We start from the raw sequence: 25,803 nt of genomic DNA on the forward strand, positions 1-25,803 counted from the left end.
TATTGTAACAGCCATTCTACCAACGGTTTACGAACAAACCGTGTTTTTGAAGTGGGGAATTAAATGGAGTTTTACTTTCCCTTTCTACCGTTACACAGTTTTGATAGCTCTGTCCTTTTCATTTGCCGCGCTGTTGCCAAGTTTTTCTATTTTATAATTTTGGTAGTAGAAAATCTTGAATAAATCACAACCCAATTTTTTTGCACATTGTAAAAATTTAAAATATAAGATCAGAAAATTCCTAAAACTAAATTTTAAGTACATTGAATACCCATTCAATGTATCGTATAAATAATACATCGATACATTTATATGATATATTGACAATAGAAACGATATATTCTTAAAAATCTCTAAAAAAAAATATCCGGCAATAACATGATATACAAATAATCATAATTGCTGCAGTAAAATAATTATTTAGGAAAATAGCAAACCATTTTTATCGGTTTCAAAATAAAGCAAACTGCAAGTAGACATACTATTAGCTTCGTTATTTACGAGTAACATTGCAAAAATGAGTTCGAACGGCATTACGTCGTTTAAGTTATTACAGCTCAACAAACATCCGCGCACGCGCGCGCACCCACCCACACAACACACACCAACGAGAAGGGAGAATCTTTTAAACAACTACAAAAGATGAGCACATTCTATTGTCTTTTTATAGTATTTCTTTGCCAAGAAATAAACTTCTAATGAACACTTCACAATTTACGAAGATGTTTAAAACACGTAATAAAATACACAAAAAATTACTGTTTAGTTAAATATTTCTTCAAACAGCGAAATAAAATAGTCTACTATGTACTTCTTTCATGTATTCTTATGTCTTACGTTTACTTAACTCGTAGATAAGAGTGCAGATTTAAGGGCTATTTTCATTAAATGCGAACACGAACGAACGTTTATTTATATCGATCCGTAAGTTCAATGTTGTAGCAGTTCACTGAGCAGCTCTTCAAGGTAACTTTCGTTTATCTAGTGTGGACCGACCTTTAGAAACCAAATTTTTTTTAAATACATCGGCTGAATTATGCTGTGTTTCTTCACTTATGAATTCTATACTTATTAAACAGGAAAGTGAATCCCAATCAAAATAGAATTTCTAAAGAATTTCCTCACAAAATAGTCTCTCGATTACCGGTAGTATTCTGATAAAATAGATTCAAGCAACCGTTTAAAATTATAATTCAACTGTATTCAATAATTTTTTTCTGCTATAAATAAAATTCAACAAAAATAATGAAAATAAGAAACTGAAAAAAAAAACATTAGGGAAAATAGAATATCAAAATAAAAAAAAACAAGCTTTTTCTTGTTAAATAAAATAAACATTTAGAAGTCCTGTGGAGATAAGATGACCACACATCACACAGTACTGTGGTATATATTTTGCTATTATCATATGTTAAAATTTTCTATTATTTTGAGAATGCCCATTTTTAATTCAGTATTTCGGTCATAATTTCGTATCTGTATCTTCGTTTTAAAAATTGTGAGGCATTAAGTAAAGAAATTTTTAGAAAATTTATTATTTGACATTAGATTTAAATCGGTAAAGGAATTAGCAATAATGATTCTATTCCATACATTCGTGTCATGAATTGCATCATTAATATTTGTAATTTATTGTTTTTTTCAAATAATGAAGTTAAACAAATTATTTAAAAATAAACTTATGTAAAACTTATAACTTCTTTTTATATGCTACTTGGAAAAAAAAGGAAAACAATTGTAGTTTTCCTTCAAAAAAGTGTATTTTTTTCACTTGTAAATAATAACTGGATTCAAATTATTTTTAAAAGAATTTATTCGTATTGCAAATTATTGTTAGTAAAGAGCTAAGGAGAGAAACACAAAGGCAAGGAAGAGCCGTTTGGCAGATGAATGGACGGACATAGAAGATCTGGAAACGAAAGAATTATATGAAATGATATATAAAGGAATAAGAAAGGCAACGTGGAATAAGTAGAGAGACAGAACAAGAAAGGAAGAAATTGCCGGTGCAAACGGTAAAAGTTCTACATGAAGAAAACGAGGTTCCTAATTGATGGAAAGACTAGATAGAGGAACTTTATCAGTCGAGCAGAAACCCTAGGAATATCTCAATTGAAAATCGGGAACAAAGTAGAGGATGAGGAAATAGGAGCCCCGATAGTAAAGTTAGAAGTCACACAGGCAATAAGGATATGAAAAGTGCAAAAGCTGTTGGAGTTGATAAGGTGCGAGTGGTGTTTAAATGTCTGAAGGAAAAAGGGTTACAGGAAGTGACGAATTTGTGCAATGTGATCTACAACAGAGACGTGTAGCCGGATGATTTCCTCAAAACGATCGTGATTCTGTTTCCCAAAAAGTGTGGGGTAGTGATGTTAATTGTTCTATGTTAATCACAGAACAATAAGTCTAATCTCTCATTGCGGCGAAGATTCTTCTACGTATTTTGAATAGAAGATTAGTGAACAAAATGGAGCAAATGGTTGCCGAGGAACAATATGGGTTTAGAAGGGAAAGAGAAACAAGGGATAATCGCATCCCTTATTAGGCCAATCGCTTATTAGGGATAATTATCCCTATTAGGCCAATCGCGGCCTAATAAGAACTATTGGAAAAGATACATAAAAAGAGGGAAACGAGTTAGTGTGTGTTTCATACATATGGGAAAGATATTTTGTCCTTTGTAAACTGGGTTAAACTGAAGGGCGTATTAAAGAAGGAGAGAGTTGATTGGAAAGACAAGATTAATTCAGTAACTATACCTAAATCAGAAAGCAGCTGGGGAAAGTAAGGATAGACAAACCTAATGGTTTGACTTTGGAAGAGAAGTAACACAGGGATGTTGCTTGTCCCCAACCTTGTTCAAAATGTATGTAGAGAATACATTAGGAAAAGCATTTGAAGTAAATGACGGAATCAGTAACGGTGGAGAAAAATAAACTGTAAAAGATTCGCGGATGATATAGTGATTCTAGGAGAGGAAGTACGGGATATTCAGAAAACTGTTAGGAAATTAGAAGATGCAGTGGTAGAATGGAATAAAAATGAATACTATTAAGACAAAGATGATGAGAATAGGAGGTAGTAAGCCGATGAAAATCCTGACAAATAGAGGAACGGTTGAGTAAGTAAAACAGTACAAATAACTGGAAGGAAGGTATGTTGAGAGAGGTTGCAAAAGCGTAAAAGAAATAAGATACAGAATAACAAAGGCCAAGGAAGCTTTTAACAGGAAAAAACTGTTATTATATAGAAAGATAGAATTAAATCTTGAAAAAACTCCAAATCAAATACTATGTTTGGAGTGAACATTTGTACAGATGTGAGACATGTACACTGCAAAAAAAGGGGCAAGGAAATGCTTGAGGCGTTTGAAATGTGGATATGAAGGAGATTTGAAAAAATTAAGTGGATGAACAGTGAAAAATGACCAGGATGTTAAAATAGCGCTAGAAAGAACAGTTGAAAGTGAGAGATCGTAAAATAATGAAGATTACGGATGATATGAAAGAAGGAAGGAGTTACCAACAAATAAAAGCGTACACACGAAGAGAACGGAATGGAAATGAGCATGGTGCGAGGGACCTACCCAAGAGCAGATAACCATATGATCATGATGAAGTCATTAGAAACGATGGACGATTAGAATTATTAATTAAAATTTAATATAATACAATTAAGTCACAAAAACACGCACCGTGTCTATAAATATACAAAACAGTATAAAAAAATCATCGAGAATGTCCCTGTCTTTTTTCTGAAATTCTCCGAATTAAGCTTAGAATTTTTTATGGCCTAAAAATGTCCACATCAAATTCCTTGGAACAATGTTTATGATCTGTTGTGAAATAGTCATCGATAAAAAATATTATATCATCATCTTCTGCAATAACCAAATTGATGCAGGCTATCCTTAGGCAGGCACATTCAATAGTAACTTCTGCCTTTTTCAACGAGCCCCAAATGAACTCTTCTACATCAGCGGACCAAGTCTATTATGTGTACGCGATATCCAGCCCTACAAATAACACCATCACTCTGTTCACCGCGGGGTGTATAATGAACATCATTATTCTTAGAGAAAGCAAGTGATACTACTGTCATCAGAAACTTTATTCGCTTTACATGTATTATAACCGTTAAGAAATATTGGGGTAGCACCCTAGGAGACGGATACAATTACTGTAATGCAACCCTCTTTTGTGTAGGAAAATTACATTAAATCCGTTAAGTTGGGAAATAGTACGCCAAACATATAGGCTATAGATTACGTCAGATTTAAATAGTATATAAAAATAATTATATTAGTTTCTTCTCGGATAAAAGCAATAATTTAATAATTAAGGTTTTACTACTTCACAAGCGAAAAATAATTTGACTATAATAAAATAAATAAACAAGGTGTGATGAATCTAGTACCGAAAAAAAGGTTATAGAAATAACTGTTATTTTAATCATGAAAGATTTTTTATAGAATCCGTATAAATTCAAATTTTATTGAAAATAAAAGATAAATACAGATTACTTTTAACTAGAACTTGAAAAACAAAATATATAACATATTTCACTTTTACGCCCAATTTTTACGAGTTTTAAAACCGGGATGAAATTCACGGAGCAGTTTTATAGCCAACTGATAAAAGTGCTAGCTGTATTGGGCGCTAGCTTAATTTACGAGGCCAACCAAGAGCATATGATGCAACTGGTCGGTTACCGTTCCATTTACTAAGCACGTATTGTTACCTAACAAATATTCAAATAATGTATAAAAACAAAACTAAGACCGCTGACATTTGCAGGTTATCTACATACGGTAATAATAAATAAATAAATGTTTTATGTCGAACAGTTTTAGAGGAACAGAAATTTTCAATTGTGCCAAAACTATTGCAGATAAAATTTTTTTATTATACAAATTAATTAGATCTGAAATAAAATAATGGCCCCGAATATCACCGTAACTGATCTTGGAATAAAATAAATAATAACGAAAATTTTATTTTCGTCATTCAAGAATAAAAAAAATAGTAATTTTGACATCTACCTTCAACGGGGAATAATATATCCTAAATTATGCTGTAGTCATGCCAGAAAAACTTATATACGTGTACGACTGTGTAAAAAGAATCTCTTATTCTCTAACTAAATGCTAATTTTTAAAAGCACTGATTCGAGGGCAATGTCATATACGCAGCTAGCAGATAAAGCTCTCGATTAAAAGCTTTCGGGCGGATGTTATTAAACAGATAAGTAAACCGTTCTATTCTCTATTCTACGCACACGCACTACATCGACACACACTATTTTTCCCACATCCCGTTAATAACAATCGTTTAATAAATAATTCGAACGGATAATGTTATTATCATACTAAAAAATATATATTATCAACATAATTCCAATTATCAATAACGGACTTGTTTTTGATTCTTTTGTTAGAGATACTTGAAATCCTGTGGACGCTCTTAAATTAATTTATTTTAATTTTCTTGTTACGACAGGAACTTCAGGTGTATGCCGCTAACGTACCAAAGGGTATATTTCATTTGTTCTCAAAGTAGGCGATAACGCTCCCTTGTGGACGCAGAAGGTTTTCAAAGGGGCGTTAGAAGTCCCACAGAAAATTGGGGAAAAAGCACATCAGATTTATCCTTCACATTGATGCAAGTGTAATTTTTCAATTGAAAGCTTTGTTTCAATTATTGTATTGTTATATTGAATATGCTATCGCTATTGTTGTTTTGTTATATAACTAATAGATGAAATCTAATTTTTTTGAAAGAAATTAATAAAAATACTTCCAAACATAATTATATATACGTTTTAATTCTCTGATTTAAAATTTAAGTTTCAACTCAGAAATACGATATGCCACGTTTAAAAACAGCAATTGACATTATTGTTTTTAACAGATGATAAATTTAAAAATTTCGGTGGGCGCTAGAAAACTTTTGATTCTCAATGTGGGCGGAGGGCGAAAAAGTTTGAGAATCAATGGTCTATTTGCTATTAGTTATGTGAAGAGTACAGCTCGACAACGAAATGAAATTAAAAAATTGAAAATTTACTTTTATTTTAATTTTATTAAAACTAAAGTAAAATATGTAATTATAAATTGTAATTGACTGTAAAAGGATAAAATTAGAACCACAAAATGTTAACGCATTAGCAATACCGTAAACATTTTTTCCCCAGATAACGGACATAATTGATAATTATCGAAGGAGGTATTTCCACTACATCATCATGTTTTTTTTTCTTTGCGATGAAACCTTTCCGTCCACTATGTCTTTCAACCAACCCTATCGAAAAAAGCTCCACCATTTTGAAACGGAAAATTTTATTACGAATATATATCGTTCCATTTAATACCAACAAATCTTACTACAAAATTATATAAAAACCGGAAAAGGAGTTTGGTCTCTAACTACGCCACACCCATAAACAAAAAAAATGTCCAATTAAAACGTGACCTACCAGTTTAAATTCACGCAGATCATTAAGCAGCCTACTCGACATTAAACTACAAACAAAAAAGATGTTCTAAAAAAGAGAAAGCCTTTAGATCCATTGGCCTAGTCACAGTAGGGATTGGTTGGGGTATTACCGGTGCTTTCCTCTACGGTGAGCATCTCCTCTTCCGACTCAAAGAGTAGCTGTCCGTATAACTTTTTATACGGCGATGTTAAAATTAATTATAAACATTTCTAAAGTATTCAGTAAAAGTGAAAGCACCGAATTTTAAAGGAATATGAAAAAAGAAAACTTCATGATGCTTGTGAAAAAAATATTTTACTTAACAGAAACAAAACCGGGAATACATTTTTCACGATAGTTAAGGTAACGTTATTTTTCAGTAGGTGACACGTGATTTATCTTTCTCATTCGGCACATATGCTTTCGCATGTGAACATATACGAGTACATAATTTACAATGTATTCCCATAAAGGTATAAGTGTACCAAGCATTATATAAGACGATTTGTATTGAGCAACACAAAAACCTTTGAATAATGTAAAATTATTCTAATAATTCCTAAATATCAGTTAAATTTTTAAAACTCTTACTGCATTTTATGAACGTGAATATTCTTGTGTTATATCCTTGATGAAAGGGGTGGAGTATTCATACAACTTTTAAATAAGATGTCCAAGAACAAGTTTTATTTTTAAATAATTATATATTTAAAAAAATAATAATATAAAATTACATTAGTTATAGAATTAATTTTATTTAAAATATATTTATATAGTTATTGATGAACAAATCTGAAAAAAAAATTAATTTAAAAATTTTATTACTGATTTAACTAACGACTTTATTACAAGAGTCTTTCCTCCCAAAAAAAAAACAGTTAAATTTATAGATAATTTACAGACACACATTTTACACTGTATTAATTCACCCAGTAAACCTTTGATTCTGTTAACTAGCTTCAAATAAGCTTCTCAATTCAACCCGTACGTAATGTTTTTTATCTATATTCAAGCCATATTATGGCCACTCAGGACCAGCGGCGGCTCGCGTATAGGCACTGTAGGCACTGTGGAACTGCAGCACTCCCTATTTCCACTTGATATTATCGATAACATTTACTATAATGAGTCCTTTTTTCTTTAATTCTTTCTTTAAACTTGTACAATGTATAATCCTTAAGCTTAATGTCAGTATAAATGATTGGATGCGTTGTGTAGGACTGCGGATGGCCCCAGATAAAACTGAAGCAGTTGTAATTTCAGCTGCGAGAACGAGACCCACTCTGATACTAACCTTGGAGGGCCAAAGAATTGCTTCTAACCCTGCAATAAAGTACCTGGGCGTCGGAATAGACGCCCTACTACGGTTCGGTGTTCACGCACGTGAGGCTGGTGAAAAGGCGGACAAGGTACTGAGGCTGGTGGCTGGACTACTACCTAATCGCCACGGCCCTAGTTGCAGTGGAGGAAACTACTATTAGGAGTGGCTTACTCCACACTTTTATATGGCGCAGAGGTGTGGAGTGGAGTCACTAGGTACGATATATCGGGGCGTACTAGAGGCGCTGCATAGGAGATGCTGCCTCCGAATGGTGTCTGCGTACCGAACCGTCTCCAAAGCTGCGGTGGAGGTGCTGGCTGGGCTCCTCCCAGTTGATCTTGCAATAGAACGCCGGAGGAGGTTGTGGAAGTTAGGGCCGACACTACCTGCTGAAAGGAAGAGGCAGACTGGAATCCTGACGGACGAACTAATGGAATCGTGGCAGCGGCGATGGGATGGTGATAATAAGGGACGGTGGACGGACCGTTTGTGAAAGATTCATTTTAAGGTTCTCTTATTTTACAGAAAATTTTAACCATGGCCTTGAAAAGACCCGGAAAAAAATTTTCTGGAGCAGTACCCCCCACTAATTTTAGCTACGAGCCGCCATTGCTCGGGACCAAATGATTTTTTCGATAAGATCTTAATAGTTTCTTTCGATAGTTTTTGACATGTTCCCCAGGACCATTTTTCAGATGTAAAGGTACCTATTTTTTAAAAATAAAAAACCCTTATTAAAATAAACCCTCTTTAAAAAAAAAATATTAAAAGAAAATATCAATACTTGTTTAGATTTCGAACTTTCTAAATCAGCACAAATTACGGGTTGGTATGTTATGACACCAAAGACAATGACTACATTGTCTTTGGTGTCGATTTCAAAAAGCGAAAATTTAAAGAATTGAAATTTTTTTATTATTTTTTTAAAATAATTTATTTTATAAGGTTTTTCAAACTTAAATCAAATTAATTTATATAGAAAAGGTGCATAAGACAATTTAATTAAAAGGTATACAATATTTATAACGAAAAGAAATATTCTACCGTACGGACTAAATTATAGAAAAACAAAACAGTTTATTTTTAAACAAGATTTATTAATAACATAATTAAAATTCCACGAGTTTTAATAATAAAGAGATGTTTTCTTTTAATTCTAAAAAAAAAAATAATAATAATAATAATAGCTATAATTATACAGAAATAGAAAGGTCGAAGAGGAAGCAGATTTCTTTTGTGGTTTTTTTTATGATAAATTTTACTGGAACCGTTTTAAAAACATCATGTACAAAGGATATGACGTCATAAGACCGGGTAGTTTACCACTCCATGTATATAAAATAATTTAATTCAGTGTCATGATAACCTACAAGAACAAACAATTATTTTATTATAAAATCTTTTGATTTCCAATAACTGAATAAAAATACGTAAATATAAAAAACCATGTAAAAAACGGGGACTAAAAATTTGTTCAGGTGCGTTTAACCTTAGAAATATTTTCTTTTAATTATAAATTTATTTTAATGGGTCTCCATGACGTATAGAAAACAGTTAAATGTTCATCACTTATAAATATTATGTAAAAGTATTTTACTATCTCACAAATAAATACCGTTAAAAAATAATTATCCTACGGCAAGAAATTCGAAATGCCGAAATACTAAATTAATATCATAGAATCTCTATTCGATAAACATAATCCTAAGTATATTGTTTTACGTAAATTCCAGAGGTTTTGTAACTGTAAAACCTACACAAAGCAATTAATTCTGATGTTAAATCAAATCCAATTTTAACTTGAACGGAAGTATTTTTTACGAGCATCAAAACGTTTTCGCTGTATAAATATCGCTCATAAACAGTGTTAAAAAATATCTAACATTAAGTATACACTTCCGTTATAGTTTAAATTTAGCTCAATTTATAAGAAAAAGATAATCATCAGCTTCGTTAAATTTATATTGTATAAAATAATAATATTTTTTATTATTATTTAAAAATATAAATACAGTAGTATTAGACATTAACTTAATAAACATAATGAACTGTATTGAAGACAGTGAATACAATATTCAATTGACTACTTATATATATTGTAAATGAGAATTCTTTGTTACATGTATTTTTCAACAGTTTTCATACGATCAAATTTAATTTTCTTTACTTCCTTATAGATTCTTCCCTTCCATACAGCGTCTGTATGTATCCCAATCCTTCTTCCTTCTACTTTTCCCTCTATAATTCTTGCTTTATTATCTTCATTAAATTCTACTCCTTTTTTTATCTGTAATACTACTCATTTCTCATTCTTTCTTTTTAACAGTAAAATTAATGAAATGGAAAAAATCTAAATAAAAGACGAAAAAAATAATTTTTTTTTTTTTTAAACAACTGTACAGATTCAATAATGGATATAATTTCAATATCGGAGCTTCTTTATTACATATGTTGCATTGTAATAATTTAGCTAACTACTAACGTACAGGTTTGCACTCATCTATAAATTAAAGGTAGATTCTCTTATTATAAAAAATCTGATGTGACAAAACATAACTTCCTTGTACGCCTATTAAATTACATTTACACATTTTTTTTTTTTAAATGAAAAGTATATAAACTTTTATTTCATTAAAAACTTCTGATTTTTTTGTTATTGATTATTATTCATCGTAAAACTTTTTTTATGAGTGCTTAATAATTATTAATACATTAATATATTTAATTTAAAAAAAAAAATCGCTTTCGGCAATCCGGAAGGCGGAGGTAGATTTTACAGTTACTAAGTAGGGGATAAAAAATATTTCCACCTTAAAGTTAAGAAAAACTTCAAAAACGATAATGGTTGCATGTGATAAAAGTCTCACATGTTTAGCATACGACAAGCCCCATCTTCTTACAATTCCAGCAACATTTTAGTCATCTTGCCGGAACGGTTGGTCATATCAAAAATTGTAACAGACAAAAGTTTTAGGTAATGTTAGAAAACCACTTTAAACAGATTCAATGCTCTGCCTATTAAGGGAGGTATGATTTTTTTTTGTCTTCAAAACCTCATTTTTTCTACCCCCTGGGATAATGGTTGGTGATATCAAAAAACTTTACTTACATAGTTTTACGCCCTTATCCAATAAATACTAAGAACTTTAAACGAATTCGATATTTTACTTAATAAGAAAGTTATAGCGATATTTTGTTTTTTTCGAAAAAGTCTTTTTCTTTTTTTTTCCTGTTTAGCCTCCGGTAACTACCGTTTAGATAATTCTTCAGAGGATGAATGAGCTTGATATGTATGAGTGTAAATGAAGTGTAGTCTTGTACATTCTCAGTTCGACCATTCCTGAGATGTGTGATTAATTGAAACCCAACCACCAAAGAACACCGGTATCCACGATCTAGTATTCAAATCCGTGTAAAAACAACTGGCTTTACTAGAACTTGAACGCTGGAATACTCGACTTCCAAATCAGCTGATTTGGGAAGACGCGTTAACCACTAGACCAACCCGGTGGGTTTATCGAAAAAGCCTACCCCATTTCCATTCCCATGGTCCGATTTTGGCCGTTAAGGAACTCTACCGAGATTTTGGGACGAGTTATTTTTTAGGAAGAATTTGAAAGTGATTGGCGCAAAATTACGGCAGTTATCATATCCACAAAAAGTGAAATATATGTATAAACTTTTGAGATGACGATGGTTTTGGGGTCTTGGGATGTGAAACGCAATGTTGAAATTTTCCGAAAGTCGAAAATACACATTACAATAGGTAACGTTCTTATGAAATCTACCTAAAAAGTAAAAAGAAGAGACTAAGTCTGATTTGAACCGATGTTTTTTCCCCTATCATCGAAATATTTCATTAATTAAAATTTTATTTGGCTATACCTTTGGAACCAATGTAAATAAGTCCAATTTATGGTATCATTGAAACACTCTCAATGAGGACTTATTACTGCAGTTAAGAAAAAGTTCAAAGTCAAAATTCTTTTTGCATTTGTGCTTTTTTGGAATTTTGGTTCAGTCGATTGCAATCAAAAGGGGAGGTGCACAACTAGAAGTTACAAAAGTCCTAAATCCAAAATTTCAACATCGTTTTTGAGTTATGCGAGATCACGCGTATCTCATTTTATAAATACATACGTACGTGCAGACGTCACGCCGAAACTAGTCAAAATGGATTCAAGGATGGTCGAAATGGATATTTCCGTTGAAATCTGGAACCAAAGTTTTTCGCGGTCACATAACTTCCTTTACTTCGGACAAGGAAGTAAAAATATAAACCAAATAATTAAAGAGAATAATTTATTGTTTCCGTTATTAAAACCTAATTAACCAAAAGGAAAACCTAAAAATGAAATATAAAAAATAAGTTAGACAAAAAATCAAAAAAGAACGATAGCTCAAATAATGTATCAAAAAGTAAAGTCTAAAACTAGATTCTGATTAGACGAACAATCATCACTAGCAGATATTCACTCATTCACAGGGTTCTGCCATTAGGGCAGTTCCTGTCACGCCTACTGCTCTCCATCTTCTTCTGTCCTTTGATAATCTCTCTTTTACGCATATATTTTCCCTTTTCCATAATTTCATCCATCATTTTAAATCCTTTCCTTCCTATTCCATTCACCAAGCCTTCTATCGCATCCAACCTTCTTCTCATACAATGTCCACTTTCTTTTCCCATATTCAATCACATTTAACATTTCCCTGCTCTCTTCGATTCTCCTTAATACTTTACTTTTTATGGTCTTGGCATTAATCATTCTGCGCCACACCCATATCTCATAAGCCTCAATTCAGTTTCTATCTGCCTTTCTCATCATCCATGTTTCAGCACCATAGAGCATCGCACTCCAAATAAAACATGTTATAAATCTCCTTAACGCTAAGTTTATCTTTCCACACGCAGTCTTCCGTTCTAATAAATGCCAGCGTACTTCTTGAACCTTATTTTATTTTCTACTGTGCAAGTGAGGTCATCAGTTATAAAACTCCATAATTACTGAAATTTCTTTACCTGCCGTAAAGCTTCATTTCCTATCTTAATCTCAATCCTTTCCTCTTTTCCACCTAATATCGTACATTTTGTCTTCTTTTTGTTTATCCCATAACCTGATTTTCGCAAGCTTCATTTAAGTCAACAAGCCATTAAGTCATCAAGCTTCATTTAAGTCATCATTTAGTTTACTTAGACTCTCCACCAGTACCACCATGTCATCAGCAAACCGTATACATTCTATTCTTTTTCCCCAATCTTTATTTTTCTTTCTCATTCAGACAGCATTTAATTATTTTTTTCAAATATATACCACCAGTGTTGTTGGCATGCACCATCCCTGCCTCACTCCCCTTACAATTCCTATTCTTCCTGTCATTTCGTCTCCTACCCTAACTTTTATTCTCTGGTTAAATACAGCTCTTTTATTAGGCGCCTCTCTTTCCAGTCAACTCCCCTCTTTTTCAAAATTAACAGCAATTTATCCCATCTAATTCCGTCAAACGCCTTTTCTATATCCAACAAATGCAACATACATTTTTATGTTTTTGTTCTTTAACATTTTATGTCCTTCACACTTCTTTATATATCACCAGTAGATACAGGGATATAAAAGAAATATTAAATTACAAAGAAATAATACTAATAATTAAAACGATACTCCAGACTGCAAAAACATTGTTATACTTGTGTTTTTAATTAAATTTATAAAAATATTACTACCAACAACATAACTTTAAAATATCCCAGTAGAAAATAAAAAGTTACCTTAAATATAACCTAAACCATCCAAATTCTCCAATTCGTCAAGCCTTTTGTTTTATTTTTATTTTACTAAGAATTATGCTTTTGTATATATGTGACCCGGAGCCACAACGTCTAATTTTTACTTTTTTACAAGGCAGCAGTTTTAAAATTCACTATTTCTTAATTTTTCAATACTTATATTTTCTTTTTCCACACTTTTTTAGTGAAAAACTTTATTTTGATCTACATTAAAATATTCCAATAAAATTGAACGTATATTTTCCAGTGGTTTAATCAAAAACAACAGTCTTTTTTTTTACTTCTAAATGAGTTTTTAATTTTTCCAACATGTATGCAATCAATGAAAGAAAAATGACAAATTTTAAGAGAATTTCTAATTTTATTTATTAAAAAAGCAAATTGCATGTAAAAATACTAATAAAATATTAACTTAGTTCTAAAGTATATAGCGATAAGCTGTAAAAAGAATCATAATTCGACGATTTTTGATTAATTAACATAATAAAAAATAGTATTTAAGACATCAAAATACTGTACTAATATAATTCCATACCTGCAATAAAATTTGAAATCATAAAATATCTTATTAACGCAACAAAAACTAAAAGTTGTGTTGAACTAAAACTGTACCACAAAATTACACACGAAAAAATAAAAAAATTAAGGTCTTATGTTGTCTAAATGTAATGTAAAATTTTATAAAATAAAAAAATTAAGTATTAGAAATAAATTTTTAATTTGAATTAAAATCATAATACAGTAATAAGCTTGTGAAAAATGTTATGTACAATCATGCAGAAAAAAATTATTAATTCACAATCCAAAGTTAATACTCTACAACGAAAAAACAACCAAAATAACATTACACATTCCGATTTAAAAAAGTAATGAGAAATATTAATTGAAAAAAAGTAAACATTTTTTTAAAGAAAATTTGGTTCTTCAAGACAATCTTTTACGTGGTTTTGGTTCGGAATCTTCCGGTAAAAAAATGATGACACTCCGAAGGTAAAGATTGAAGAAATGTTTATAATACATCATTCCATTTCAATATTGAAATTGGTTTTGGATCGTTCCTAATAATATCAATGAATCTGAAAGTACTATGTCATTTTTTCTTAAGTTTCTTCTTAAATTTATTTCTATCAAATCTGAACCTGCATCGTTTTCGTATTTGAAAAATAATGAGCCAATATATTCTGCTGCTATAATCGAAGTTGAACAAATATTGATAGCGTTAACAAGTTTTCTATAAACAAAGCATGAATTTGACTTATCATAGAGCGATTTGAAATTTTTGAAGTCATACAATGTATTTTTTGAACACTGGCGAACAAAACGCTGCCAATCCCATGGTGTCAGTATCATTAAAGAATCCATTTCTTTTTGTGTCCTTTCAATCAATGGATGGACATGGATGGCCTCTCAACAAAAATCTGAAGTTAATAAAATTCATGTGTGGATATTTTTGTAAAATATAGAAGAAGGACATTACAACAGCCATATTTTTGTTTTGCCCAAAACAATTATCAGACCGTAACGTTATTTCTTCAACGGGCGAGTTGAGAATGTTGTGATCAGTCCACTTTAGAATAACAGCTGAAGCCGTTTCATTCCCTCTACATTCCGTCTTAGTTTCATCCCGCATCATACAATGTGCGGTTCCATTTGAACTATCATACATTACGTAATTAAATGTCCACAACTTCCTTTTATAAATACTTAAGCTTATTAGTTAATATCGGAGCAGGGAGAAATTTCTGCAAATCTGCAGTAAGGACTATGATTATTTTTTGCAGCCTGTGTATCAACAGATTTCATCATGTGACCTATCTTTGTTCTGCATCCGAAAGCTATACATCATAACGCTCTTTAGTTAATGTCTTCTCATCTGGATTTAATTCCTCGTTCAATTTTGCTGCATACGAATCGCATACATCACACGTGCGAGTAGCCGGCTGCTTAAATGATTAATTGAATTTTATTTTAAAAATATTAATATAAAGCTCCTTTGCAACATTTCTTTTATTTATTTTATTTTCATCAAAGACTTAAGATATAAAGAATATAATTTTCTTAAATTTAAATCTAAACTTTAAAATTCTTGGTTCGTTTTTGCCTAAGAGTAATGACTTACGTATTTTGGAACCAAATTTATACGCTGTATCACATTCTGAACTTCCGCGTCTGGAGTTTTGTTACTTGGTGTGTGTCGTCCTCATCAATATATTACAACAATTCCCCACGGCTTTATTTTTTAACCGCATTAATAACAACAGTATTTTATACGGACAGTGTTCAAAAACATATTTTACAAACATATTTTTACTTTTAAAATTAATCTCGGTTTTAAAAGTATAAATAATGAATTTCTTCTTTGATTCTGTACCATCCTTCACTATAATTTGTTCTTCGGGTTTTATTTCGATACACGATAAGACAAATTGTCTTTTCAGGTCGTGAATTTTACTGGAAATAAGCTACTTACTTCGCTTATAATAATACAAAATATTAAAAAGGTTATTTATATTACAGGAACAATTTATTGTCAGATATACTTCACATGTTATGATTAAAAGGAAAATTTTCATTGAAAACCACAACTGTCATTTTACATTGAAAAAAACATCGAAAATATTTATACAACAAAATATAATTTACACAATTCCAATTTTTTTATTATTTTTTAAATTTATTTATTTTTTTATTATAAAAGCGTTAAGTTAAACGTTATGATTACTATAAATGGTCCAACGACTGTTTAAAAGTCTTGACAGATGTTTTACTTGAGAGAGAACAATGGATTTTCAAGATGCGAAGATGAGCCACTGGCAACAGAACAATCACAAAAACAATCTAATATGACAATATATTCCTATTAAATCTTTAGATCTCGCATGTTGAAGATAATGTAGTTACATCAGAAGGGCGAACCGGCAAACTAAAAACTGCAAACAAAATGTTTTATTACAATAGAAGTAATTAAAAATGTAATACCAAAATTTTTTCTCGTTTTAAGTTCAAAGATCATAATGATTTTAACACGATATAATACTTGTCCTTGTAATACAAAACATAAATTACTCTTGGAAACTGCACGACCATCAATCGTAACAAGTCTTCGACGGCAAAGACATTGGGAAACGACAGGAATCATTCTGAGTATGTCGGAGAAGACACCCGCCTTGTGACCCACACCACCACCATTCGCCACACCACCCCCTCCTATATAGTCCTGATGGGCTTTACCGGAGGTTGTCTCTTAGATCCTCTAACTTGATAACGCAACACAGTCATCGATTTGCCCTTTGTCAGGATGTCATCGATGGGAACGACAGAAGTCTTCACTCTTATCTGGCAAGGTACTTTACCTTCCAGTTTCTTTATTCGCTAAGCAAAATGCGCCATTCCATATTAGAATGCCAACCCACCGAAACGCAGATGATATTCAGCACACATGCTGAAGAGTATGACACATACCCTTTTATTCATCATAAGGCCTAAACCTTTACAGTAAACATCATTATTCTCACAGAAATTCAACTGACGCCTGTTGTAACTCAGGCATACCTATACCTATATCATCACTATTACTACTATGTGCTACTATTACTATTATACGTCACTATATTACTACTATACATTGCATGTTATGCTCACGATAGGTATAAAAACTGTTTTTATCAATCCGAATAATCACTGCAGAATGAAGGTTGGTAAAAACAGGTCATAAAATGCGTCACAACTATAAACAAGAGTGAAGCAATACAAAGCGATAAAGTACGTATCCTGCTCGATAAGGAGTTTATTGTACATATTATCTTTATTTAGTAGGGGACTTCGTTACCACGTTTACGGCCTCGTATCAACCAAAAGTGGCTGACGTCTTTTCACTTCAACATTATTATCTTCTTAGAAAATATGCAGTGTAATCACGCTATCTCTGTCGATGAGTTTGCACATCGGTAATTTCCTACTAATCAGCTTTTTTTACCCTCCGAGGCCACATAAGTATTGCTTCAGAAGATGAAATGAAATGGCAATTTTGTAGCGTGTGAAAAATGCCATGCCTGACCGAGATTCGAACCCGGGAACTCCGGATGCAAGGCCGAGACGCTATCACTCCTAATTAACTACTTTAATTGAGAATTTAGCTACTTTAATTGAGAATGATTATTTTTAAAACTTAAAAAACCAACCACTTGCGGATTAAAAAAAAACTGATTAAATATTTGATGTGCGTGCAAACAATATACAGCAATTCTCGTGAGAAAGTGATTAGCAAATTCGCTTTTAATGAACAGTAGTCCAGTGTAGTCTTTGTTACGCGATGGTTACAGCATTTTCTTCCTCCGAACACTAATTTATTTAAAAAAGTTGTTATATCATCCTCATTCATCCTCTGAAGTATTATCTGAAAGGTAATTACCGGAGGCTAAACAGGAAAAAGAAGAAGCATACGACAAGTCCCATCTTCTTACACAATTCCAGCAACATTATGGTCATCCCTTGCCGTACGGGTTGGTCATACCAAAAATTGTTCAGACAAAAGTTTTAGGTAATGTTTAGAGGACTAGCGACCACTTTAAACAGATTCGATACTCTGCCTATTAAGGGAAGTATGATTTTTTGTTTTCGAAACCCCATTTTTTCAACCCCCTGGGCCAATGGTTGGCGATACAAAAAAAATTTACTTAGATAAGTTTTATGCCTTTATCAAAAGAATAGTAAGAACTTTAAAATAATTCCATATTTTACTTAATAAGAAATTTATAGTGATATTTTTTTTTTTTTTTTTTGAAAAAGCCTCCCCCATTTCAATTCCCATGGTCCGATTTTGGTCTTCAACGAACTCGACCGAAATTTTAAGGAAGAATTTTTTTTTATTTTTAAGGAAGAATTTGAAAGTGATTGGCGCAAAATTACGGCAGTTATCGTGTCCACATGAAAGTGAAATATATATATATAAACTTTTGAGGTGACGGTGGTTTTGGGGTCTGGAGGATGTAAAACGCGAAGATATGTCGAAATTTTCCGGAAGTCGAATCATGGCAACCTACCCATGGCAATCTACCTAACAATTTAAATAGAGCACCACTGGTATTACACATATTGTTTAATAACAACTCCAGAGATGAATTAAAATTAATTAAGCTGGAAATATAATACCCATAATTTTGCTAGTAACTAGGTCAAGTCAATATTGAATGTTTGTACTACTTAATACAACATATAAATAATTACAATAAAATAGACAATTTGTAGTTCTCACTCATATTATAATGACACCACAATTACACTAACTGACAAAAACAGATATCAGTAAAAAGAGATGCGGTAGTTTAACAGCATCTAAACTAGTCGAAATGAAAGGAGAAATACAAATTATGAGGTCTCATGATAACGTGTTGATGCTTTCTCCATCAAATCACGGAATGATTTTTAAACTATAAAGAAATTCAGTGAAATTTTTTGCATTAGTTTACGATAATACTAATGAAAACATGCGATATTAAATTATATAACAACATCCCAGAAATAAATCAAACAACAAAATATGATAACTTACTATATTTTACACATTAAAACGTGATGAAAGTTCTCTAATATTGCAACTAAGAATATGTTAAAACAATAAAAACACATTATGCATAATTTCTCAAACTTTCCAATCCATGGATAAAATCATTATTGGAAACAACTATTTACCAACCGATGTAAATTATTTTCTTATAATTATTTATTATTATTTCTAAAATTTCAGTTTTCTACCAAATAAATATTTGAAGACCTACACAAGGATAAACGTATCAAATCTTTATAACTCAAAAGTAACTCTACACAAACATCTGGTAATTCCAAATAAAAAACATCTTAACATGAAATAAAGCTTTCTCAAGGATTCAAAGTACTGAAAGTACTTCAACGTAGTTTTAAAGTAAATTAATTTATAATATTAAAGTAACTATTACTTTCTTTGCAATAATACAAATCAGAGGAAATAGTAATAAAAAAAAAAACTAACTGCCGTTTATTTTTTTTGTAATTTGTAAATGGTCACGAATATAAAAATTAATTACAAAATTCTGTATTTTTCTAACTACGAATTTAAGTGTATAATTTTAACTTGTGTTTTGTGTTTACAGAAACGTTTAAATCAACAATTTGAAATTTAGTTTATTATTTGCGTAATAAAATCTATGCTATGAATTTTTTGAAAAAATAATCGGCGGGTGTCATAGATCTATTATCATTAATATTAGTCGTCATAGATCTATACTGCCATCATAAAGAAAAACGCAGTAACACCAATTTTAAGCAAAAAATGAGTTAAATGTTAACTCTCCGTGTAAAGGACTCGCTGATTCCGAATATATTACCAAAAGCATATTCGGAATCTCCATTCCCTGCGGAAATAAAAAACCAATCGTAGACGAAAATTGTATTTGTATAATAAGGAAAAAGACAGTAAAAACCAGACAATAATACAAAAAACAGTAAATCCACCGACAGGTTAGGGAGAAAATATTAAGTTAATTATGATTTGAAGATACAATTTTTTACAAGACTGTCGATAAAGTGGTTAATTTAGAGTATATGTTTGTTCCATCGTAGCAGCTCAACGGTTGAACCGATTTAGATGCATGGCCCCACGTTGGAATTGGTGCGGTTAAAGCACAAACTTTAATGAATTAAATTAATAAAATGAGAACCTCTATCACTGAGTGAGCTGGGTTTGAATGATTCGAATCACCCACCGGATTGGTCTAGTGGTGAAGGCGTCTTCGTAAATCAGCTGATTTCGAAGTCGACAGTTCTAAGGTTCAAATCCTAGTAAATGCAGTTACTTTTATACGGATTTGAATACTAGATCGTGGATACCGGTGTTTTTTGGTGGTTGGGTTTCAATTAACATTTCAGAAATGGTCGACCTTTTCTTTTACCTGTTTAGCCTCCGGTAACTACCGTTCAGATAATACTTCAGAGGATAAATGAGGATGATTTGTATGAGTGTAAATGAAGTGTAGTCTTGTACAGTCTCAGTTCAGAAATGGTCGACCTGAGACTACAAAAACTACACTTCATTTACATTCATACATATCATCCTCTGAAGTATTCCTGAAGGTGGTTCCGGAGGCTAAACAGAAAAAGAAAAAAAGAATGATTTTAATCAATCAAATGAATATTACAAAAATAACAGAATTAGATTTACGTTAAATAAAATAAAATAATATTAAATAAATTAATAGTAAAGGGCTTCCCGTGGGGATTGCGTGTTAAGCTAGAGTGGTAATGTGATGCGAGCGCCTCGTACGAGACTAGGCCAATCATTATCAGCAACTGGTATCAAATAGGGTGCTTCTGGGTTGATGTTTTAGGAGGTGTAGCGGAGTGCTCTTATAATATCTCTGAAAACAATCGTCCGATTTTCAAAATTCAAATGAGGTATTTGTTAGTAGGTTGAGGTGTACCTTTTGCATGCATAAGGTACTCTCAATGTAACAGATCACGGTTATTCGAAATTTTGTCTTCGCAACCACTCTTCCGATTTTCAGATTTCAAACGGGGTATTTTCATGTGTAATACAAAATCATGATTGAACCAAACCAGAACAAAAAAGTGACAGCAATGTTTTATCGGCAGTCTTGTTTTTTAATATTTATCTCGTCTTCTTTCAACTCGTGTTTCCTCTTTGTTCTCGTGTTCATGTCACATATAACAACATTTCAGGATTTTATTTTGTCACGTATAACATTGCAAACAGCTGTTGCAGTTGAGTTACAGTTTTTTTTTAACCTCCGGGTCCACAGTTAAGAATTGCTTCAGTGGAAGAGATGAAAGATTTGTTATTTGTAGCGTGCGTGAATGATTATTTATCCAAAAATTCATAATATGGTAGCAGATAGTTTTTTGCATCATGAAGAGGAAAATAAGAGCTTAGAAGCCCTTGCCCAAATGCAGTAGTTCTGATACTGTTGCCTTCACTTTAGGAAATTACAAGCATGATACTGATGGTGCATCTTTGCAACCTATGCAGATAGCTAATTTGTCTACAGTAAGTACTGACAATCTCACTGAATATATTCAATCTAATTCATTTGTAAATTTTGATGAAATTGCATTCAGTAATACTACTAAAATACTGTAATAGTAAGCAAAGATAGTTCAGTCGCATTTAATAGCGAGCCAAATGTTTCTGGTACTCATTTGCTTTGTCAAAATATTAACTCTCCTGTAAAACTGACTAAAAAACGTGAAGATCATCGCAGGAAACCTAAACTTTTTATAGCAGAAAGTAAAGAAAAAATGAGTGATGAGAAAAGGCAGAGTAAACATGCCTTGTCTTAATACTTATAGGAAGAAATCCCAGAGAATAGAAGAAAACATATTAATGTAAATTTTTGGAATCTGAGTGACATAAATTGGTGATTGTTTATTTGAACTTATATTGATGTCAATAAAATTCAAAGAAGGGGAGGTGAAAAAAGTCCAAACAAAATGCGAACACTGAGATACATCTTGACAAATATAAGTGGAGAAAAACAAGATGTGTGCAAGCATTTATGTTGATGGCTCTTGGCTTTTCTGAAAAGAATGAAACACCACTTTTCAGTGCAATTAAGACAAGTAATGAAGTTGAAAGCTGTAGTATTACAGTTATAGTATTATATACTATAATACTATATTATTATGTACTATAGTATTATATTCAGTGTTTGTATCAGATGTCTTGCAGAAAGTAGTAATGTTGCCTAGAATTGAAATTGTTAAAATTTGTATATTCACAAAGAGAATAATTGTATTCAATGAGAGCCTATTCCACTAGGAGAGTAGAAACAACATAAAAAAGAATACTACCCTAGCAGTAGTATGGCACGAGCCAGCAGCAGGTCAAAAAAAGAAAATATCATAAGTTCTACGCATGCTTTACTCTTACATCACCGTGATGAAAAAAAATATTAATATATGGCTTGATAACTGTGCAGCACAGAATTTATATTATAAATTCTAATAAAATTGCAGTAGATTCACTGTCACTTAACTTCCATACTGTGGGCCTTTATGTTTGCAGACTCATTTCACCACAAAACTGATCAGTCAAAATAAAATATGTTTACGGCTTTGAATATTTTATTACATATATTGAGAATTCAATAGAAGTAAAGCCTACTGTTAAAGTTATGGATGGATCACATTTTACTGAATGGTGTGATCTCTCATCTATGTATAAAAAAATCTAAACCTTGTCCATATCTGTAGAAAATGGTTAAAATAACTAACAGTAAAGGGCAATTTACATTAAAGCACAAATAAATTTTTAATAGTGAGACTAAAGAGCCTGATTTTTACAATCAAATATAGTAAAACATAAAAAATTTCCACTTTTTCAAAAACAAAACTGTGACTGAGGTATTCAACAAGATAAGAAAGAAGGGTACTTTTTCAGAATTCAACAGCCAATTTTAAAAAGTTTTTTTAACTTAATACTTGTAAAAATAGCACGTTTTTGAATGCTTAGTTAAAAATGTTGGAGAAATAGAGGTAAAATGATAAATTCACAGAAAGTATTTTTGTTAAAAAAACAAAACTTGTAATTAGGCAAAATATAACATATGTTTATACATGTGTAATTTGTCAGTACCCGGAATCAACATAATCTAACTAAATATAATCGACTCTCACTTCACTCGCTAACCTATTTTTTTATTTCTATTCATCGATTTTGTTTATGAGTCTTCCAAATGTAACTAAGAGAGTTCCAATATAAGCATACGCTAAAAAAAAAACATACTATTATTGGTTTTTTTTATAAATATAACCTAACCAAATTTAACCTACACTCGCTTTGCTCGCTAACCTAACTAGCGAGCGTGGGTAAAGTTTGATTAGATTATATTTATAATTTCTTTACAAATACTTCCAAACATCCACTGATTTTTAAGCAAAAAATTGAAAAAATGGCTGTTGGATTCCGAAAAAGTACCAAAAGATGACATCATATCCAAACTGGTTCCACTTATGCCCCTGCACAAAAAACATTTTTGGATTAATTTATATGTGAAATTTACGGAAGCATAACCAATTAAAGACTAATCATGATTAAAAGAGTTATTTCATTGTATAATTACATTCAATTTCTTCAGTTTTTCAAATGTATAAGGTTAATGAACCTTATATCATCGGTTCGGTCAATCCCAAGATATAAGACGAACGCAGTGCGACACACCTACGTACGTACATACGTACGCGAACATATGTTCTTTTTTTAAACCAGTTGGACCCTAAAACGTAAAGATTTGAAGAAAAAAACCGATAATCTTTTTTTGACATGATCACCTTACTTTCCCCTACTATTCTAGCTACATTAGCCGGGAAACTAAAAATAATGTTTCAACAATTATAAAAATTCTTTACATTTTCATTTTTCTTTAAGTACACTAAATTAAAAACAACTTTCTAACCCGTAATTTAGAGCTGACATCAAGAAAATTCAAAGAATTTAAAGAATTTTTTTTAAAACCAGATATTTAATAACGGCTTTAGTTGTCAATTTTACGATTTTTAACATTTTATTTTTACTTATGTAATATATTGGTAAGCAGACAAAAATCCCGATTCAAGTTTAAAAATGTATACAGATCCAAAATTCAAGAAACCTGCGACATAGTAAAATCAATGTAAAGAATTAAAGAAAACAAGATAAAGACTGACTGACTGCTAAGAAACAGAATTGAGCTAAGGCTCCTCCTCGAAATAAGTAGTACATGCTATTATTTTACTTAAATTTTTCAATGAATTTTCGCGAGAAAACACTATGCTATTAGAATTATTTATAAATAGTTACGTTGTCCAGTTCATAGCAATGTACTTTCAATGAACTTTGAAGGCATGCCAAATTGAGAATTAAGTACAACCATCACTTTTCGCAAGCTTTTGACATTTTGCACCAATTTTAGCCTGTCATTTTTCCATTCTTTTCATGTAAACTTTCTGCCATACATGTTTTATTACCTATATTACAGGAAAGTGTTTGGAAAATTAGGCTATTGGCGTGGGGTTGGTCTAGTGGTGAACGCGTCTTCCCAAATCAGCTGATTTAGAAGTCGAGAGTTCTAGCGTTCAAGTCCTAGTAAAACCACCTATTTTTACACGGATTTGAATACTAGATCGTGGATACCGGTGTTCTTTGGTGGTTGGGTTTCAATTAACCACACATCTCAGAAATGGTAGAACTGAAAATGTAAAGACTACTTCATTTACACTCATACATATCATCCTCATTCATCCTCTGAAGTATTATCTAAACGGTAGTTACCGGAGGCTACACAGAAAAAAGAAAAAGAAAAAAGCAATGTCGCTAGCCGGCCTCCGTGGCGCGAGTGGTAGCGTCTCGGCCTTTCATCCGGAGGTACCGGGTTCGAATCCCGGTCAGGCATGGCATTTTAACACACGCTACAAATCATTCATCTCATCTTCTGAAGCAATACCTAACGATGGTCCCGGAGGTTAAAAAAAAAGATTTCGCTAAAACGCAATGACGGATAAATCTACATAGACATTAATCATTACGTTAAAAATATTCTTAATGCGAAAAAATTTCACTGTTAGAACTTCCCCTACAAAATAATGAAAGTAGTCTGTGAAATATGTCCCGTAAAAGAGTAAAAAGGGCTTCATCACACATATAAACGTAAAAAAATAAATGAATCAATTTACATAATATATACATATAGATCGAACTGAAAATGAGAACTCCTTTTATTGAAGTCGTTAAAAAATTACCATAATTTAAAATTGATCAACATTTAAGTTGTTTATTATATATACATCTGTTTTCAAATTTACTTATAATATCTGAAAACACTTCAGTTTTAATAAATACACAAAACTGCAATAGTTCGGCTGTCTACTCAAACACTTATAATACTTATTAAACATTTTTGGAAAAAACGATCATCTTCATACAAAGAATTGTAGAGATAAAATTACAACAAAATTTGTTATTAGATTATTATGAGTTAATATAAATTGGTTTTTAGTTAATTAATGAAAACATAAAAAGATTAATTAACCTTGATATCGTTATGACAATAATATTTTAGGGGAAAAAATTACATTTCATTATCATATTTTCGCTTCAATTGTTGAAAATCTAACGGTCATGAAATTTTGAAAACAAATTAACTTCACATGTTTAATATTAAGCATATTATCCTTAATATCTATACAATTTTTATTA

General features: G+C 31.4%; 1 protein-coding gene and 1 long non-coding RNA gene across 2 annotated transcripts in view; both read right to left on the reverse strand.

Annotated features, from left to right (window-relative positions):
- The window catches only part of Dip-C (dipeptidase C), a 602,611-nt gene that overhangs the window by 127,282 nt on the left and 449,526 nt on the right, over positions 1-25,803 (reverse strand). The gene's annotated exons all lie outside the window — the stretch shown is intronic.
- The window catches only part of LOC142321709 (uncharacterized), a 60,997-nt gene continuing 51,452 nt past the window's right edge, over positions 16,259-25,803 (reverse strand). The window contains exon 3 of the long non-coding RNA XR_012755705.1: positions 16,259-16,510. This is a non-coding gene — a long non-coding RNA (uncharacterized LOC142321709). The remainder of the gene's footprint in view (positions 16,511-25,803) is intronic.

The sequence above is a fragment of the Lycorma delicatula genome, chromosome 3 (genome assembly GCF_047948215.1).
Source record: "Lycorma delicatula isolate Av1 chromosome 3, ASM4794821v1, whole genome shotgun sequence".
Lineage (NCBI taxonomy): Eukaryota > Metazoa > Arthropoda > Insecta > Hemiptera > Fulgoridae > Lycorma > Lycorma delicatula.